Genomic DNA, 21,358 nt, shown 5'->3' with positions numbered 1-21,358 from the left:
TGGTTTGTCTCATCAAATAAAGAGACGGACAAGGGCTTTCATCATATTCCTCATTTCTCTATGCAGGATTAAGAAATGTTGTGTGTGTGTGTGTGTGTGTGTGTGTGTGTGTGTGTGTGTGTGTGTGTGTGTGTGTGTGTGTGTGTGTGTGTGTGTGTGTAAGCTTCAGGAGATCAGTTTCCATTAGTGCAGGTTGCTCAGTTCAGTTTCTACACCATCCTCATTATAATGAAATCACCAAGCAGCAGATGGATCATGACTGGATACAGTGAGATATGAAAATTCAGAGATAATGTAATTAACAGATTTTGTTGTAATCAGTGCAGCGTGCCATATGATGTCATGCACACACTCATGTATCAGACTGTTCTCATTTCCAGGCTGTCATATGTCATGTCCCTTGACATCTGATAAAGACGCTTCAGGCAGCTTTCTTCTAAGACTCTAAAGACTGCATTTACTGTAATGATCAAAATTAGTGACCAATATGAGATGCTCCAGGCTTTAATATGATGACATCACTGTACAAGATGAACAGAGGAAGTGCTCCGGGCATCCGTCTCTAAGACAATCAAGTGACTACGTACAAAGCAAATACAGTCAGCATAGGGAGGTCATTGTTAGAGATGAGATTCAAGAACTGGTTCCAGATGACAAACAAGTCTTGCTAGACTTGTAGATCTACAGCTTAACTGTTAAGTTTCATGATTTCTTTGCTGGTGCCTCTGGTTAGTTCTGTGTGCTTTGCAAAACAATGATGTCAGTCACCAAGTTTGACATCCAAAGAGGAAACAGAAGCAGGCCGAACTGTGGCTTCACTCCCCTCAAAATGATGCTAACAGTGCAACTTTCAATGTCTGTAGAACTACCAGCAATGTGCTGAAATATTTGTTGACATACCATGGCATCAAATATCAGCAGTGCCATGCTTTAAAGGCTTTATGCCACTAGTGTTTCTGTTCTGTTCAAACCTATAACACCATTTGTATCATAAAATCTTACCAGTTCTTATCCCTTGTCCGGATAGATGAACTGGTCAATCTTTGGGCTTCTTGTTGTGGTGGAAACATATACCAAAACAGAATTTTCAAGTTATTCCATAACATGGCTCTTTCCATACTCCATCCAAGTCACTTTTTGTGCTGAAATATAACCTAAATGCAGCCCATTTCACATAGTTAACAGCATGCTAGAAAACTGACACTGATAGACTTTTTCGTTCATCAGAACCTAACAAAGTGGAAATGATGCTTGACAGCTAACATGGATCAAATTAATACAATCAAAGAGAGAGAAGGACAGTCTTGATTTTAGGCCCTTAAAATGACCAAAACTACTTCTAAGTTGAATTATCAGTACTCTGAGATAGAGACAAGCGTTCCACAATTACCCCACTACTTATATTACTCTCCACCCTATCCTCCTAATGTGCAACAAAACTCCATTTGACTAATGACTTAATACGATGGAGCGTGACTCTAATCGAATCAGGACAGCCGTGGTAATCGGGCTAATCAGACTCTCACTACATGCACACCCTGATCAGTGAGCCTGCAGCAGATGTACAGCACAATAACTTCCAAAAGCTAATAAACCACAGCTGGCATTATGCATTTTTTTTCTTTGGTTAATGATATGCTCTTTTGATAGAATCAGTGGAAGGTTCAATTGTAATTCAAAAACTGAACCATCTGTCCTGTATCATCAAACTGTGATAATCAACCAACAGCAGGCTTTTTTTGGTCATCCTCTGATTAACCCACATTCAGAGTGATTAGTTTAAGCTTGTTAGTTTGTGTTTCCAAAAATACTTGATTTCACCAAGCGTATAAAAATAAATTTGTAATACAGAGAGAACACTTCATAAATATCTTTAAGGACTCTTATAAGTGGAGTCTTCTTTATTCTTTGTGAGGTCTGTTAAGAAATGTAAGGTCCCATTAGGTTGAAATTAGACATCGCAGGGAATGCCTTTTGGGCTTAGTTCCCAAGAGTGGGTCCCTCAGACATTTTCACTAGGTTGTGAATGTGCCTGATAAGTTGTAGCAAAGTTTGTTCTTGTTTATTTGAAGGGCATGTGTTTCATATGAGCTTCCAAAAGTAGGGTCCCTAATTGGTACTCCAACACAGCCGGTGAAAGGTTAATGGACTTTTACTTGTGCAGAACTTTTTTTTTTTTGTCATTCCAACAAATCAAACAGCTCTTATACTGCTTGCCATATTTACCTGTTCATACACTGATTGCAAATTTAGATGAGGAAAAAGACCATCAGTATCAACTAATCTCATTCATATGCACTAACACTGCTCATCAAGAGTAATCTAGGACTCAATGCCTTGCCCAAGGACACTTTTCATCATGTGGACTGCAGGAGCCAAGAACAACTTGTCATCCTCAATCCTGGTTCAGAGACAATTAAGCCAACCACTGAACAACTCATAAACGTATTAGATACAGGTAACGCACCTTAATACTTGCTGTCAACTGCCATAACATCACAAGTCCAAAATGATAAAAAAAATAAAAAAAATTGGAAGTGGGTAAGCACATGCAAATTTTCTTCTAGGATGGTTTTTGTATCAGAGGTGTAAAAAGAGACTTTATCAAATGCACACACCCACTACTCTGCCCACATCAATCCCAAGACCTTCTGCCTGCCAGCTACAGCCCTCCACTTAAACCTACCTGAACATGAGCTTGTATTGGTGGAAAATGGTGTAGCAAGGGGGTTTCCATTGGACGTGCACTCCAGATATGTGTGTCAATTGGCCATGGTTTTTTCCCAGCCTTGCCCTTGGCTTTGCTCTTTGTAGGACTCTTACTCACACTGTTCCGCAGGTTGGGAAACTTCCCTCTGGAGCCTCTGTTGGCCAGGTTTGTTGGCAATGTGTTCCATCCATATCCACTTAGAGCTGCACAGAGGGGGAGCTGTGGGGAGTGAAAAGGGTGGATGGACAGTGACTGGGAGGCATGAGGAAGAGGAGGAGGGTAGTGGTGGTGGTACTGCTGAAACAAAGAGTGATGGCTAGGTGAATGAGGCGGCATTTGCTGTTGAGGTTGAAGGTGGTTGTGAGGGCAGAGTTGATGGGTCGACTGTGAAGACAGCATTTGACTTGGCGATGCTGGTGGATGGTACTGTTGCTGGTTTGGACAATGATGCTGCAGCTGGCAGTGACTTGGGGATCCATGAAGCTGGTGGTGGCTTGGCGAGCCATGAAGCTGGAGGGGGCTTGGCAAGCCATGAAGCTGGTGGTGGCTTGGGGATCCATGAAGCTGGTGGGGGCTTGGTGGCCTATGAAGCTGGTGGTGGCTTGGCGACCCATGAAGCGTGTGGTGGCTCGGCGATCCATGAAGCTGGTGGTGACTTGGGGATCCATGAAGGGTGTGGTGGCTTGGCGACCCATGAAGCGTGTGGTGGCTTGGTGACCCATGGAGCTGGTGGTGGCTTGGCGAGTGGAGTAAGGACTTTGACGGTGGCGGAGCCAGCTGAAAGGTTGGTGATGGCGGAGCAAGCTGACAAGTTGGAGAAGGTGGTGCTATGTGGTAATAGCTAGGAGACGGAGAAGGGAGCAGGTTTTTTGGTGAACGACAGCCATGTTTTGACGAATGGGAATGGTGGTTTGGTGAATGAAGCGGCGAAAGTTGCAGCTGGTGATTTGGCTTCTGTATTTGCAGCAAATTCTGATTATGCTTGGAGTGAGAGTGGCCCTTCCCTGATTTGGCCTTGCCTTTTCCTGATTTGCCCTTAGTGGAGCTGCTGCTGGGCTTTTTTGGGCTGCAGCAGAACTCATGGTTGTGGAAATAAGTAGTCATAGCAACAGAGATACAGAAGATGTCCCAAAGAAATCCACTTAATTCTTCTAGGTCATTCTCACCTGGTCATTTTCTTCAATGAAATGCCAAGAGGGAGTAGCTCCTTCAAATCGCTGGTGTCCAGACAATGTAGGTCACGCCTCTTCAGAGCAACCCAACCTGCCTTGCATCCAGCTCAAATTTAGTATTCCTGACTGTCCTATTTCCTTGCCAGTGTGTCTAAATTAGTTAAAATCACTGGAATATCATGAAATTTAAGTACAATCCCTCTTCTGCAGGCGTGGTTTCCATTTCTTACCACTGTGGATTTAAACACCGGCTTGTCCCAAGAAGCAAAGCATCCTCTCTTAGTACAGGCTCAAAAAAACTCCTCTTCTCAGTTTTCTTTGCTTCAGGTTAAATCAACTCTTTAATTGTTCCTTAGAACTACAGGGTCAGTCAAATGAGAAAAGATGATAAGTCCCACGAAGAAGCACAACCACTTGGAAAAGTTGAGTACCTTTTCAGTAGTCCCTTGTTCCTGCATATCTCAGTTTCTTTAAATGACAGAAGTCAGTCTGTGCACTCAAAGATAGAAGATTGTCCTTTTCCATCTCACAACAAGGCCCCACTTGAGACCTCCAGGCAGTCTCTTCAAGCAACTTGTGTTACTCACCTATGTCAATGAAAAGTCAAGCTTCGTAACCAGAGCTGTTGAAGATGTCATTGAGCAACTCAAATATTTTTTTTTAAAAGTGGAAAAAATATTTCACTCAGATGAGACTCTAATTCCAAATTCCCTTTGATTTGAGGCTTTTGTCTCTCCATCCAGCAATCAGGTTCCAAATACACAAAATGTCTTTGTCTTCTCTCTCAGTCTTGTCTTGTTTCTTTCTCAGCCTCCCTCATCTTTTTAGGCTGGCTTCCTCTCTCAGTGTCTATCCCTCTCTTTCGCTCTCTCTTTACCCCCCCACTTTTCCTGGACTAGCCAATTAGGGTCTTCCCTGGACTCCTGCACATGACAGCAGCCAGGCATGACTAATCGATATGCAACCAGGGACAGTGATACAGCGCTCAGAGCTCCTTCAGAGTGTGTGTGTGCACAATAAATGGAGAGCCCTGATTGGTGGAAGGCGGTCCCTTCCATCAACCTTTGTCTTGCTCTTTTAAAGCATCACATGCCAGGGCCGGGTCAGCTGGAATACACTCTATGAAATGCCCCCTGTGTGTGTGTGTGTGTGTGTGTGTGTCTCTATGCATTGGCCTACTTCCTAGTGAGAGTGTGTCTCACTGCTTGTGTGCCAAATCTTTGTTGAGGGTGGAATCACAACACACACACACAGTCACACATAGTCATGGGCTCCAGGTGTCGTGTAGGTCACATGGTGATTAGGTAAAATACAAAGTCACTTTAGTCAGGTCTGCTCAGTTGCAAAGCGGTGACGCAGGGATCATTGACCTGACAGTAAACAATGCCAGTGTCACTTGAACTTCTCTTAGATGAGAGCTGTCCTATAGGCTGCAACAGAATTCTATACTTTATGATTAAAGAGAATAATATTAGATCCTGACTTTGCTCAGCAAATTGTGAAGCTTAGAAAGTCCAACATCCATTCAATAATAACATAATTCCCTTGTTTGCAATTTGATTTTTATTGGTTGATTATTTTTTCTATTGGAAGCTATCATCCAGCAATTAAAGGATCAATACATTTATCTCTGGCTCCTCTTGCCTCCAACTCAAGCTGCTTTGTGCAAAAAACAGGACGAAAAGTATCTACATCTTAGTTTTACCACTTTTAGGAAATAAGTGAAAGTATGAAGCTTTGATTGATGTTTTTAATAAAGAAATGGAAGAAAAATTTCCACCACAAAAACTATTAGCACTTGCACAAATCCTCCAATATTTAAAGTTTTGTTGAATAAATGGTGGTTTCATTTGGAGCCCCATCCAGTGCTCAAAAATGAAGTCAATGCAAAATAGTTAAAAAAAAACTACAAAAAAATGGGAATAGAAGTAAATCCTTGAGGCTGCCTTTGCCCCTTCATGTCACATTTTTTTGACTTCCTTTTTCCTTGTGTTGTTGAAATGTCACTTCCTTGTTTTTAAGCCAATAGCCCAGCACATTTGAGGAGATTTATTCTCCCATTCAATTTAACTTCTCTGTTTGAACACACTTTACTAGGGGACGGGATGATATGCTATTCTTGCGATTTGATTCTAATACGATTTTTGGGGTGACAATTCGATTTAAATTGCAATTCTTCGATATTTACAAATTCTGCAATTTTTGGTTTGCTTTATAACACCAGACCATGAGAAAAGTTAAACAATGATGATAATGTCAAAACAGCTTTTTGACAAAGAATCCCAATTTTGATATTGTCAAACAAAAAATCCCAATATAGATAGATATTTTTCTCCCACCCCTACACTTTACAGAGGTGTTTTTCTTTCATAATCTTTTATTTTGATTGTGGCTTCAAATTTTGAATATGATTACAACAACGGCTCATTTGACTGAAAGACGAAAATATATTAACTGCTAGCCAGGAGGCTGCCTCCAATCTACTTTTTGCTTCTTATTAGGTCAACATTTCCAGTTTGACTCACTGACATCGAGCATTTACATCTGTGCTTTATACGGTCTACGACTGAAACTTAAAAACACCAAAGTACCCAGCCCCTCAGCGAAACACATGGAAATCAATTGCAATGTTAATGTATGGTTAGGTCAGTGGAATATTTAAAATGACAACAACAATCCTTCCATTTGTCCAGCAGCCTTTGGAGAGTCTGATCATCATAAAACAGAAGGGATGTGCAGAGCGACAGGAGAAATTCAACTTTCTTTCACAGAAATTAAATATTTGCTTCTGGCTTTCTGCATCTGGTATTTCAGAAAGTACAGGAGCTGCCAATGGTTTGTACACAGAGCTGGACAGACCAACACACAGGTCCAAACATCTTTCTAATGTCAGCTAATATATGCCACCACTCGCCGCAAACCAGCCTGATAAGAGATAGGGAGAGGCAGATAGACAGATGGACAAGGCACATTAAAAAGCAGCGCCCATGTGGAGAACACAAAGAGATGTAGAGAGGGAGATGGTTGTGGAGAGAGCCGTTATATGCTTTCTGTTAGTGTTCCTTGTGTAAAGTGCTGCAAGCGCTGCGGGCTAAGCGCTCAGTCAGGGGAGGATGAGCAAGGAGAATAGGCTGTTAGCATCACAGGGCGAGATGAAGCCTGCACTAATACAGCGCTGGAGGGTGGGGGCGGGGTTGAGGAGAGGAAGGCGAGAGATAAAGCAAAGATAGAAGATGAGGAGCGGTTAAAACAACCAAAGGGTTCGGCTTCCAGATGTATTTTTAGTTTAAAGAGTTGAAGTATGAAAAAGATCAGACAAAACTTCTTTTTACCCATCAAACGGTGTCTAGTGCATTTACTATCTCCACCTCAAAAGAGAGACAGACTCGACTCATTTCCCTCAAAAATTGTTATTCATGAAACATCTGAGTCAGCATGCCCACACCATGTCAAACTCTGCTACTTTTCCACCCACACTCCCTTTAGACACGGCCCTGAGAAGAATTATTAAGAAACACATTAAGGAACATCAAATTAATCTGTCAAGCATCGCAACATCAGTTCTGCGAAAGGGTTTGCTTAATTGAAACCTTGCTTTGTGTTCTGGGTCAGACTGACCGGGTGATGAAGTCTAGAAATCAAGGAAACCCATTCAGCTCATTTGTCGAGTGTCAAACCTTTTCTACTCCACATAATCAGTGAAATGGATATTAATTAGTGCAGTGAAATTCTCTGCAGGTCAGTCTGGCTGAGTTCCTGATTAGTAGCAAACGTCATCAAATTAGAAAGCAATTCACTGCGTTTATCTGTAATTTGACACCTTTTGTCAAGCTTCCTGAATAAAACTATCTTTTTAAACTCCACACAAAAACTGATCCCCTGCTGTGCCAAGTGGACTTAATGAGGATCAAATGTTTAGTGGGGACAACAGATACGTAACAGGAAATAACATTCTGGCCTGAGGGATTTGTTAGAAAGTCTTGCATAAAACATTGAAGATAAATCACTTTCAGTTTTTCCCTCAGCTCAAAGATGCAGTGAGGCGGTCATACCGATTGTCACCAGTAGGGGGACTCAGACTCCACAGCACAGATTGGAGACAGGCATGAATACAAAGATATTAAGATTCGTCTCTGCAGGGCTCTTTCATCATGACTGAAATATTTGTTTCGGCTGTCCCTTTCTATCAACTGATTGACAACCTGTGTAACATCATTTAAAGAATCTGCAGTGCTGCACCATGTCCTCTGCCAGAGACAAAATAAAAGTCTACAGAAAGAGAAAGGTAAACAGGAAGAGGCTGTATGTATTCTGCCCAGAATTGTAAAAAAAAATCTTCTTTACAAGTTAAGACTGATATTATGCACTTGAGTTATGTCACTACGGATACACTGATGTTATCTGGAATTATTACAAAACCCTTAAATATGACCAAATAACACAAAGTACCGCTGAATGTGAACAGAATTTAAATGTAAAAATCACAGCTCTCATTTCTACATGCCACTGATGAACCAGAAAAAACTTCTATCAACACAACACAGAATGCATAAATAATGGAGGCCCATTCCTGCACCATCTGAGGGTACAGAGTACAAAGTCATTGTATCTCAGCCCAGAAAATCTGTAGCATCCATGGCTCCATATGGCAATCAGACATGTGAGTTTGCAGCCAGAAATCTTCATTATCATATATCACACCAGCAGCCACTCACAACAGTGCAGGAGAAAGACGTAATTATTTAAACAGTCTGCTGTGGTGGCAGCAGAGCTTTGTTTTGGGGTGGTGGGAGGTCATGGTGTAGTGTGAAAGGCAGCAGTGCAGCAGAGCTAAACTGGTATTGTATGAAAACACCAAAAATCAACTATTTGATCAATTTTTATCACACAAGTTAATATTCTGCAGCAGCAGGGATGATGGGGAGGGAAGGTCAAATATCTTGCACCCAGGTAGATAAAGAAGAGGAGAAAACACTTCTATTTAAAGACGAAAGCAGCGCTGTTTTACCTCTTGAGTAAAAAGCTAGAGCTAATGTGTCCTGGAGTCCAAGTCCCAGTGGCACTGCCGTTGCTAAAAGCCCTTTTTTTTCTGCTGGGACTTTTATGGCACTTTGCAGAGTTTTGGACCAGCATCTTAATTTTAGACAACAGAGCAATAAGAGGTGTATCAAAAAAAAAAAACACACCAGAGAACTCTAGCTTCAGTCTTATCTAAGTCATCTGTCTTCACACATCAACTTTAGGTAAGAAGTGAATACGGCTGCTTGGCCCAAAAAGAAATGTAAGTGAATAAGTGACTTAAACATCATTGGCTGTTTTAAAGATATTCAATTTCAAAGATATTGTTAATAACAAAGGGTCAAAATTCAAACTAACAGTAGAATAAATGTTGCAGCAGGGCTTTACAATCTGACTTCCTATAAACAAATGGTGACAACTAATGATGCTTAGTTAAACAGGTTAGGGGCTGAAGCAATGTGATACTCCAGTAACACTTCTATCATAAAATAGTGCACATTCTGGTAGCCACATCTACTTCTCCTTATAGACGTGTTAGTTAAGCAATATGATCCATCAAACTGTTTCGTATGATTACTACAGTTGTCTGTAGGGAATTTCAGACTCAAGACATTTCTCTGAAAACATTTGAGTCAGCACTCTGCGCCAAGCTCTGCTTAGTTTCCTGACCCCTCATCCTTTAGACATGGCTCTGATTGTGATAATTCAGAAACACATTAAAAATGCATCAAGGGTGTCTGTCAAGCATCAACTCATGAAGGCAACAAATGAATTGCTAAATTAAATTGACAGTTTGTGCTACGGGTCAAAATGACCCACTGATGAAATGATAGAAAACAAAACAATAAAAATTCTTTTTGGAGGCCGTAACAGAGTTAGAACAACAAAAATAATACATCTGATCTGTGTTTTTCAATGTTTCTGGTGATATCAGGATGTTTACTTCTTATTCTGTTTAGGATAACAGAGGCTGCTAGAAAAGAAGAAAGCCCACGCTGATACCTCTAAATGAGAAGTCATCGGCCTTGCTTTTTTTGTAAGTGGTTGAAAAATCAAAATTTGTGCTCAAGGGGGAAGAATACACCTCGTGTTCAAACCCAACCAGACGGCAACTATTTCATGTGAATGTTCTGTTCGATTTTCTCTGCAGTCAATGTGAAGCACAGGTTCAAGACGACACAAGATCTTTGTAAGCAGACTATGTTTGCTTGAATGGTCAATGAACTGCAATCCAATACCTCCTGGCCCATTCTTAACACTGTGAGCACAAGTATTAAATGCTGTAAGAGGAGCTCAGAGTTAGTAGTGCGGTCAAAAGTGGCACAATGTTTGCTTCAGATCAGCGTCCTCCTCTCACGCTGACTCTTGACCTCAGGAAGTGATCTTTCTGACAGGGCTTGTGGGAAATCAGGGAAATCTTATCTTCCTCAGGGTCAGGACACAGTTTAACACTAACAGAGGGGCTCAATACCAACTACAGCACTCTGTCCTCTATCAGCATCAGTGCTCTGCTCCTTCTTTTAAAACTTCAGCTTGCTTGTTAGCTCGGCTGGCAGCGTCTGGGTCCCACAGTGGATTCAAAGACTCAGATTAAAGTAATTCAGCTGTAATGTATTCTCTGTTAGGGATATAGTTTTAGTCTCAGTGCAAATTACTTTGTCACTGTTTCCTCTCTCTCTACCTGGGTGTCTTCTGCCAGCTTCAAGATCTCCTCCTCCATGACTTAATTACAAACCGGTGCCAGCGTCTCCAGTTGCCGCCCTCTGCTTATCACTCAAGGAGCTGCAACTACATAAGTTGATAACTATGCAGACTAACTTTCAGGACTGTAGGACTTCATTACAAAGAAACTGCTCATTTATTCCCCCTCCAGTTCTGTAATTCATTTTATTAACACAATAGTTTGCCCACAGGCTCACATCATGGGCACAAACACAATAGAGGAGAAATGACAATTATGACAATAACATGAAGGCTACAGCTTACCATTGTTTCCTTATTCAGTGTGGCTGTGGTTTTGTCTAAACCTTGTGAAAAATATCATTAAAGAAGGCAATCATAAGTCCATACAGTGACACATCAGGATTGTTTTTTTTCCACTCAAATGTCACCGTTCACATCCCAAAGAATAGCACCAAATCTATAGTTTTTCAAATCTAGGCATTAGGATTGTATAAAGCCAATTTACAGTATTCAGTCTATTGACCAAAGTGAATATACACTCACCGGCCACTTTATCAGCTACACCTGTCCAACTGCTTGTTAATGCAAATTTCTAATCAGCCAATCACATGGCAGCAACTCAATGCATTTAGGCACCTACACATGGTTAAGACGATCTGCTGCAGTTCAAACCGAGCATAAGAATGGGTAAGAAAAGTGATTTAAGTGACTTTGAGCGTGGCATGGTTGTTGGTGCCAGAAGGGCTGGTCTGGGTGTTTCAGGAACTGCTGATCTACTGTGATTTTCACACACCATCTCTAGGGTTTACAGAGGATAGTCTCAAAAAGAGGAAATATCCAGTGAGCGGCAGTTCTGTGGGCCAAAATGCCTCATCGATGCAAGAGGTCTGAGGAGAATGGACAGACTGGTTGGAGCTGATAGAAAGGCAACAATAACTCAAATAACTACTCGTTACAACCGAGGTCTGCAGAAGAGCATCTCTGAACACACAACACGTCCAACCTTGAGGCAGATGGGCTACAGCAGCAGAAGACCACACCGAGTGCCAATCCTGTCAGCTAAGAACAAGAAACTGAGGCTACAATTCACACAGGCTCACCAAGATTGGACAATAGCAGATTGGAAACACGCTGGTCGGAAGACTTTGGATTTCTGCTGCAACATTCGGATGGTAGGGTCAGAATTTGGCAACAACAACATGAAAGCATGGATCCATCCTGCTTTGTATCAACGGTTCAGGCTGGTGGTGGTGTAATGGTGTGGGGGATACTTTCATGGCACACTTTGGGCTCTTAGTACCAACTGAGCATGGTTTAAACGCCACAGCCTACCTGAGTATTGTTGCTGACTATGTCCATCCCTTTATGACCTCAGTGTACTCATAAGCTGGAATCATCTTAGACTGGTTTCTTGAACATGACTATGAGTTTGCTGTACTCAAATGGCCTCCACAGTCACTGTAATGATCCCAGTTGGACAGCAATACTGATTTTCACATATTAATCTTTTTGGTTACACAAAATTAAAGTACCAATTTCCAATCAATGTGAAATGAATGTTTTGGATTTACTTATTGTCACTTTTATAAAGTGTCCGTGTGTTAGTATAGAAGAGGTTGAGCCTTCATTGGTGTCAAATATTTCCGCACTCATTAAAGAAGGATGGATGGAGCTGTCATTGTGTCGTATTCAGCCTCATTAGTTTGTGGTCATATTAAGAGACTGCTCGTGGTCAGCTAATCTGTTGATTATATCAGCAGAGACAGAGAACAGGCTGCAAGTAGGAGACTGATGGAGAGGCAAGAGAGAGTGTGTCTGTGTGGAGACGTCTGTGTGTGTCTGTGTGAGTATGTGAGTGTGTCTGTGTGAGTGTGTGGGAGAGAGCCGATATACAAGCTTCATCCCACACACAGAAGGTGATGCAACACCTCGCACACACACTCATGCAGCACAAATTTAATGCTGCACTCACTGCTCCAATACAAGTGTGTGTGTGTGTGTGTGTGTGTGTGTGTGTGTGTGTGTGTGTGTGTGGTGTGTGTGTGTGTGTGTGTGTGTGTGTGTGTGTGTGTGTGTGTGAGTGTGTTGACACTGAGTGAGACAGTATATTAAGAATTTAAGTTCGCACTCACTCATCTACTTTTCTTCTTTCTCCTAACTCTGACTCTCTCACTCACACACACACACCACACCACACTCTGCTTGGTGATCAGCATAGTAGCATCACCATGACAACAGCTGATGCCATGCAGCATTGGACCACACTCTGAGGAGCTTATTGGTTACCATGCTGGTGGTCAAGGTTTTAAACATTTGTTGAGCCCCTCCCACTAATGACATCTCCACCATACTGTCTGAAACCAAAAACATTAAAGAAATATTAAAGAAATAATGTCTTTACTTCTGTGTATTGGAGGTTTTTTTCATTGGGTTAAGCATAAAACTTGCTCCAACATGTGGTACAGTGAAACATTATAGCACAGCTCAGCAGGTCAAATCTTTGTACAACTGCTGTGAATGCCCTCTTCTTTCCACTCTTGTATACTTTCTCAAACAGCAGGAGGATGAAATTCACACATATAGTGTGAAGATCCCCCAAAACGCAACTCTAACTTTGGTTGATTGCACACTACCCACTCAGCAACAGATGATCTATACAGAGAGTGTGGCAGAAACTGTGAACCATTTGTGCCTAAAGACTATATTTAGCACCATAAGAGAAAAATGCCACATTTGTTCTTGATGGTTAAAAGTCTTCTGAGTCTGGGGCACAGATGCCCTAGCTGTTTAGGTTGCGCCCTCTTGAGCAAGTGGCCCAGGTTCGAGTCCATTCCACTCTTGCCCCTTTTCCTAATCTATCCACTGCCCTCTCCTCTATCATTAAAGACATTAAAAGCCCCAAAAATAACTTAAAAAAGTCTTCTGAGTCTGACATACCTTTTGAGGAGGACAACTTTTAAGTTTTTTGGCCACAAATAATGTTTTCTTAGGCTGTTTTTAGTCTTTTAAAGAAATAAACATGTTAAACCAGCTAAAATGTTTAAATGTGGGTTATTCTTGATAGTTGGAGGAAGAATTGCTAATAGGTTGAAAAAATGATTGGTTATTCTGGGCCCAAAATAATAGGAATGTTTTCTGTCCAAGCTATACAGGTACATGGATGCTAGCCTGCAAAGAAGACCAAAGTTTAGAGTTGCTAGCTCTGCTAATGTTAGTCACACACAACAAACCAATCTGACTTTGAGGGCTGCAGACTCTGCGACCTTGTGTCATAGAAACTGTACTGACATTTGGCTGATGTTTGAATTTTTTCTCACTTGTTGACCTATAAATGAGTCAGAATTCAAATTCTGGTTCAAATGACTCAGGAATTCATTTATTCTGTAAATCCATAGTCTTTGGGCATATTGGAGTACAATTTGAACCTTTGTTCTACTGATTCTGTAAATTTCTCTGAGGGCATCACAAGAGGGGAAATACATGTATTACCACTGAGACTGCTTTACAGGCATTATGCTTGTAATATGATTTAAAAGAAGTGGGCAAGATTTTTTCCTTCATCAAACTGTTTATTTTTACAGAAAATCAATCCAAATCAAATAGTTGTGTGCCAGAGCCTCTTTGCTGCACTTCACTCCCCTGCTTTTTTTCTGTCACATGTTTCAGCTTTATCATAGTCATTGCTGCTGAGACTTGGATATTACAGACAGCTGAATATCTCTCACTAAATCTAAATTTCAACAACTGATTCATTTTGCTGCAATAAAGCTAACCCTCAGAACACCTCCACCAACCTGGAACGCAGGTGTACCTTTGTGCTGTATCAGAGAGCATCTGAATCTAAACTTTACTTTTACCAGTTACACAGCTGAAACAACAGATCTGCGGAGAGACAACCGAGAAAACCAGAGAAGCCTACACATGCACAGCGGTATCCCATGAGGCTCTGGGAGAGTGGAAAGTTTCCTTGGTCAGCGGAGGGATAATGAGCCACTCTATACAGAAGGGGGGTGTGTGTAAGTGTTGAACTCTATATTGTACAGGAGCACTCGGCAGTGGCTCCCACACATTTTCCATTTTAAAATGACCCAATATGTATAAATGACATTTCCATAGCTCGCTTCTGCTAAAACGGCAGATTTTTTTACTCTGTGCTTAACAATTTTTCACCAAAATGTTTCTGTGACAAACTGTTTCATGTGTTTTATATCAGTGATACTATTCATATCACCTCTCTCAATTTGTCTGCTGCAGAACTGTGGAGACACCATGAAGAAGAGTGAAGTGATAGGGCCAAAAAGAAAAGTGAGGAAGTAAAACCAGTCACATGTACTGTTTAACATGTAACCAAACATAACTAAGTTACATGTAAGTCGGTTTACCTTGATTTCATTTTTTTTTCCGATTAGGGTTTTTTTTTATTATTCAATGTAATGTGTGTGATGTATACACACCGCCCTCTGGGAGCTAACAGGCAGCTATCAGGTTTCTCTCTGAGTCCTAATCAATCTCTAATTCTCTCCCTCAGAGTCTTATTCTTACTCCACCCCCTCTATACCTCCATTTCCTGTGACCACTAAACACCTCTTTAAGGCTTTTAGAGCTCTTTCTAAAGGACCAGGATGACTTTCGTACCTCTACTGTACCACTCATCAATTATACAGAAACAGGATGGGGGCTGGAAGAGCGGGCTTCTATAAGTGTCCACAACAAAAACAAAGGGATTAAAACCAACATAAAGAGCTGGATTATTGTTTATTATTCAGGTTATTGAATCCAGGAGAAGAAACTCCAAAGAAGGAGATATTAAACTCATAAATAAGATATTACACTGTGCTCTGCAGCTCTTGGATCCTGAGGCAGAACCCGACTCAGCAGGGACAAGGTAGAAGAATCACTTCAGGTAATTTTCTGGTCCCTAAAGGGAGAAAATCAAACCGAAGACAAGCTAAAGTCAACACTGGAGCCACTGGAGCAGACAGATTGCTGCCGGGCTACTAGCTCAAGGCATCAATACTGTTATTGACAGAAAGGGAAGAGATTGAGCAATGAAATGCTTTCCAGGGGAGATGCTGAGCAAGCATGTCTGTGCTCTAACATAGACATCTACCTGCCACATTTTTTAGCCCAAACAGAATCTGGGGGGAATTAATAATGTGTGTGCATTTTCATCAGATCAAAACCTAACATGGTACAAGGCCAAACGTGGACACCAGTGTACAGGGGAATCGAGTTCTCCTGTCTAGTTTCTATCCTCTCTAATGATCCTAACCACCTAACCTCACCTGAGCCCTTGTAGAGAACATGTCCACATGATCAAAACACTAAGCTGATAAGTCCGTGCAATGCTACAAAATGTTTGATGATGAATACAATGTTTCTTCTGAGGACGCAAGATTTACATGAAAGGCACAACATCTCCTCAAAAGAGAAGCCAAAGTGTCCAGAGCTCTCCCTGGTGGCTGGTTGCAGCATATGTCATAGAGCATACACTGTCCTTGTTCACAGATGAGAAATGGGCCAAACTAGAAAACCACTCCAAACAAACAGGTGTTTGTCCAACAGGCCTTGTGTGATAATTCTCATCACACTGATTTTTGTGTTTGTGTTAAATTTTACAAGAAGTGTAGCTTTAATGAGTTGTTTGACATTAAAAAAGGAGATGTGACTTAATGACTCAGGGCTACAGACTAACATTTTGCATTGGTTGCATTGGTGTGCCTAACTTTTTTTTTTTCTTTTTAAGGTGCACTAGCACAAAATTAAGGTGCACCCAAATTTTTAACTGTACCACCTTAAATGCCATCAGATCACCTTTTCATTGCTTTCCATGACCTTCATATAAAGTTAATAATTTTAAATAAGAATAAGGTATAGAAAAATGTTAGTCTTTATTTGAAGCACAATTATTCAAAAAAAAAAAAAAGTGTTTAAAGTGCTTCACTGAGCTGAAAGTGAACATTTTAAACCCAATCATGAAGGGAAAAAAAAACATTTCCAAATCAGGAGAAGAGGAACGATAATAATGTTTAAGTGTGCACACCCTGGTCATCCCTACCTATGCCTCTGCACAGAGGCACCTAGTGACAGTATGAAAGCTAACAGGTTTCCGGGTTTGTTTACCAAAAGCTGGAGGAGAACTCCTGTTGGTTTTTAAAGAATGAGAGAAAAGATAGCCAAACTACAACTTCTGCCCTGAAGAGACAACAGAAAGGCGTCTACTGTGGGAGCAGGAGGATTAATGATCAGCTGATGTATAATGTGCGCAAGTTATTTCACAGTGGGAGCACTGCACCGATCAAGTTTTCTCCGCAACCCAAGGATATTTACGCTGTGACACATGCATCACCACAACATATAAAATCTAGAGTTAGATGATAACACATCTGTTAACACTGGTAAATGATCATAGTAAGAGTGGAATCAATTTTCTTCTGTAACTGTGTGTCTTATGTGCGCACACCGGGGCATACTCTGCTGTGTGCCATGCTGGGAGCTGGGAATTGTAAACGCATGTACAACTTAGAACAGTTAGTGAACAGGACCACAGCCAATCAGAGAAAAAGAACTGCATGGGCTCTGTCTCTTATTGGTTTAGATTAGTTCAGACCATGGTATGATCCTTTCCTGAGTGTGAGGTCAGTCACAGGAGAACACAGAGAGATGATGCATTTGCAAAAAAGAAAAAACAACTTTTCACCTGGCAGCATCAGGTGCACCAGTGCAACCAAAAAAAACATAAGTAGAATTCTTAAAATTTTTGGTTGCATATGCTACCAAATTGTTTGCACTCTGGAGCCCTGTGACTGACAGCTTTGTTAATGAATGTAGCTCTTGCAGCATGCTTTACTGAATTAGCATGGAGGAGGGGCATGAGAGAATATGTATTGAACAGTAACATGGATTTTATTTCACTTTCCAGAAGTGCGAGTGTTTGGGTCATACCAACTTTGACTGTGGACTGTTCCAACCTGTGGGTTGTTAAATGTGTGCAGTGGGGTGTGAAATGAGTGGCACAGCAGTCCCAGCATCCATAGATAAGATGCCTTTTGCACAAATCATGGCTCCAAAACTTGCTACCAGTGTTACATGTCAGTACCCATCAGGGTGAAATTTTGGCTCCACTTTTTCACAGTGGGCGGGGATTCAGGTGTACCATCCTTTTTACTGTACAGTCAGTGGCTATTGGTCTGCAACAGGATATAGTTTTTCTTTAAGTTGTATTTCTGTGGAGAAACGATCATCTGACAAACACAGAGACAAACCTTTGTGCTTATCAAACTTTTTCAGAGTTCTGATGTTCTTTTTCTGCTGCTCTTAATTCGCCCCTGTATCTTAATTCATTCAACCATCTTACTTAAAGTTGCAAGACATCAAAGTTTATCAACATCCAATACCAAAAAACTACTGAAGAACACTGTGACCATGGTTGAAACCGTGATCCGAGAGGCAGTAACTATAAAAACTATCTCTCCAGTCATTATTACCATGGCCAGACAAGCCAGAGGCCAGAGCTCCGACAAAGTTTTCTTTCTGATGACCAATGCAGTGGTATTGCAGTTTATAATCCTACAAATGCACACGCGATAAAATTCATCATAAAGAACTTTCAATCCAACTAAAGCAGCTAAATCAGCTCCAAACCACTTTAATCAAACTGTTAAATTAACAGCCTTTATCTTTGGACTGGTCCAAAATCTGTGTGTGTGTATATGAGCAGTTTTGTGTGCGTGTGTGTGAGAGTGGCTGTGTGTGTGTTTGCTTAGTATAATGGCCTATCAGTCATGCAGTAAGTGCCTTAGACAGGAAAATGGCAACACCTTGGGAAATCACTTGCCAACAGGATTACTGCGAGGGGGTGGGTTAACTTTTTCCATGGGCCGTGCTGTAAATCTACAGACAGCTGGCCGTATAAGTGCTGCAGGGCTGGACAGTGTGAGTGGTCCCCAGTCCACTCAGGAGCTTTAGATCAATAATGCAGGTTTGGATCAAGTAGAGGCATTACCTAATTTGTCATATGCAGCTCCAAAAGTATTTAACTTGTTTCGATCTATAAATCAAAAGTAAAATTAAACAGAAAATTTGGAGAATTGATCTGTACAACAAAGAGCAACTGAAATAGGTTAGTGATTTATCCCGATTTAACATCTGACTCAGAGGTCTTAGTTTGATTTAAAAGACTTAAACCTGAAGCTGGCAAAACATCAAATGTTTGGATCAATGGAGAAACTCCAACATTGTTTCAACTGAATGCATTCAATCTGGTTTACTCACCATCTCAATAATTACATCATCAAGGATTAAACTGAATTGTACTGATGAAAACTCAAAAGGAGTTTCTCTTGTGGAATATTGCTTTAAATTTCAGACACTTGATGATACTGTGATTACAAGAGAAACTTCAGCCTGTAGAACAAATTCTTCTTTCAGTTTTGTTGACTCTGACTCCTGGAACCCAGAATCAGCAGATGGAGCCGGGGAGGGACTCCATAATGGCCGATCAGATGAGCTCAAAGCAGCAGTTTTGTAATGTGCTGAGATTTCAGGCAGCTTTTCTGCAGAGGAGCAGGTTGCCAGGCATGGTGTCCTAAATATAAGTATCCAATATGAATATCAAGACCATAAACATCTCACACAGCCAGATGGCCTGCAATTAGAATGAAAATGGAAAAATTATAAAACAGGCTGTTGCATACATGAAACAGACCAATGTGATTATTTGTGCATCTGTACGCAAGGTTTAGCAGATTTCTGATTAAAGATTGAAAAATTTGAACATGATGAGATAACTTTTTACTGACGTGATGGAAAATAAAAATTGAAGTTTAGTATACTTGACAAAGTGTGACTTGTATTTCACAAATCCAAAAGGGGGCATCGCATTAAGACTTCTACGAAGTACTCTTGTCCTACTGGATCATTCAGAGGTTTTCTGGTATGGTGACTTATCATGTTAATGTAGCTGTCATAAACATCATATATTGACTATTTTAATAGGATATAACATGATTAAACAGTATGATAATAAAATAATGATCATGATTTGACTGATTGAATGATTGAACGATATGGTTTCAAATGAGACAATGATGCAATTATTATTGCCTGGTTGTGTGAAATACTTGATTCTGATCCAGAACCCAAAACAACAGTTATCAATTCTTAACAGTGAAAGTGATGCCTGCTATAACTCGATCACACTCATCATATCAAACCAACCCATTAAAAGGTGACTGACTCATCCCCCTGCCTGTTATCACAGTGGCAAAAATGTTACCTTCAGTCTCAGACCGGACTTATGAGTTGGTAAATAAATACAGCTGTGAGTTGTGAGGCAGATGAGGAGGAGCTTCTTGACCCCCCTCAGTAAGCGAGATTCAGCTTTGGGGAAAGAATATGGATCTGATCAGTTGTTAAATCTTGCTGCAGAAGCTGGCATCCTGTCTGTTTTTCTTAAAAAGAGATAAAGCAGCAGTTGTCATCTCAAAGAGCCCTCCCCTTCCTATATGACGAGCTATGATTGCATCAGTATGTCCAAGCTCTTAAGAAAATTGTTCACAGTGATGGCGGTTCCAGACCCACCCGTCAGTGAAAATATATGTGAGCTGCTGCTGCTGGCTGATGGGTCTGGAGACGCCAGGCCAAGTTGCAGTTGTCAACAAAGGAACCTAAACCATAAGTTTACAGCAACGATGCTAAAAGCTTTGATATCTGGCTTGTTAATTTTAAAAGATATATTAGTTCTATATGACAGATAAGAGGTAGAGCTGAATGAAGCAAAGATATGTCAATATAAATATTCCTGAAGAAGTTTCCGTCTTGTTGTCTGATGTTACATTCTATGGAACATTCTGTTTAATGTAAATTACAACAAAAAAACAGGGTAATGTTTCAACTTCACCCTGCATGTAGGCTAATAAAAAATACTTAGCCATTAAAGCAACAGGGTGGGAGGGACTGATTTTATAAATAAACAATTTTTAGTCTGATTTGTGGCCCACTGTTTCTGCCTTTAAGGACTGAGGATTATGCATCATGAACAGGTGGTTATGCACATTGGATTCCCTTCAGGGTGAACAGGACCTTGAGGCAAAACCTGGCATTGGCCTTCCTCTCACCCTGTTGCGATTTTAATTACATCCATTTGTTTAACAATATCCCTTACTCAGCAGTCAGTGTAACAGTGTGTAGCCTGCAGTGTGTTGGGCCTCTTTTTGTAGGAACTGTTCATAAAAGGTTTCATCCCGATGAAGATCAGCTTCAGGGAACTTGGTGGAAGAATATTTTCTCTACTTATCTTGCTTTCCAGCAACACTATTTTGTCCACAAACTGTCCTTTCAATCTTAGAATTACTTTTCTATCACGGTGGTGCTTGTTCATACATTTTTCTCCAGGGGACACACGTTAGCTTTGCATGGCTATGTTTGCCATGTGTGCATGCATTAAATATGTAACGTTTGCTTCATGCTATATTTTAAAAATATTCAGAGCTATGTTATCTTTAAAACTCAGGATTCCTGTGCTTCACTGCTCAGAAATAAAACAAAAAAATAAAAAAACAAAACAAAGGTAACCTCTCTAATCAGCCAGCCACACGTCTTCTCCTCCCTCAGTAATATTGTTCTTTCAGTGTGGTCTTAAAGCATCTAGTGCCACTGGGCTGGCACGGTGCAAACACAATCATCAGCTAAATGATGGCTTTGCCATGGCAACACACTGGCTCTCTGGGTCTCATACACTATGCCAGGGCTCATTTCCATGACAACGTTATCA

At 40.9% G+C, this 21,358-nt stretch overlaps 1 protein-coding gene across 5 annotated transcripts in view; it reads right to left on the bottom strand.

The window, feature by feature from the left end:
- Positions 1-21,358, bottom strand: part of LOC141789549 (discs large homolog 1-like protein) — a 134,519-nt gene that overhangs the window by 55,942 nt on the left and 57,219 nt on the right. The window lies entirely within an intron of this gene.

The sequence above is a fragment of the Halichoeres trimaculatus genome, unplaced genomic scaffold (genome assembly GCF_033239565.1).
Source record: "Halichoeres trimaculatus isolate MK-OKI-2021-1 unplaced genomic scaffold, fHalTri1.1 fHalTri1_scaffold_4, whole genome shotgun sequence".
In the NCBI taxonomy this organism is placed as follows: domain Eukaryota; kingdom Metazoa; phylum Chordata; class Actinopteri; order Labriformes; family Labridae; genus Halichoeres; species Halichoeres trimaculatus.
Note: the sequence above shows the minus strand (reverse complement) of the source record. Positions and strands in the feature narration are given on the sequence as shown.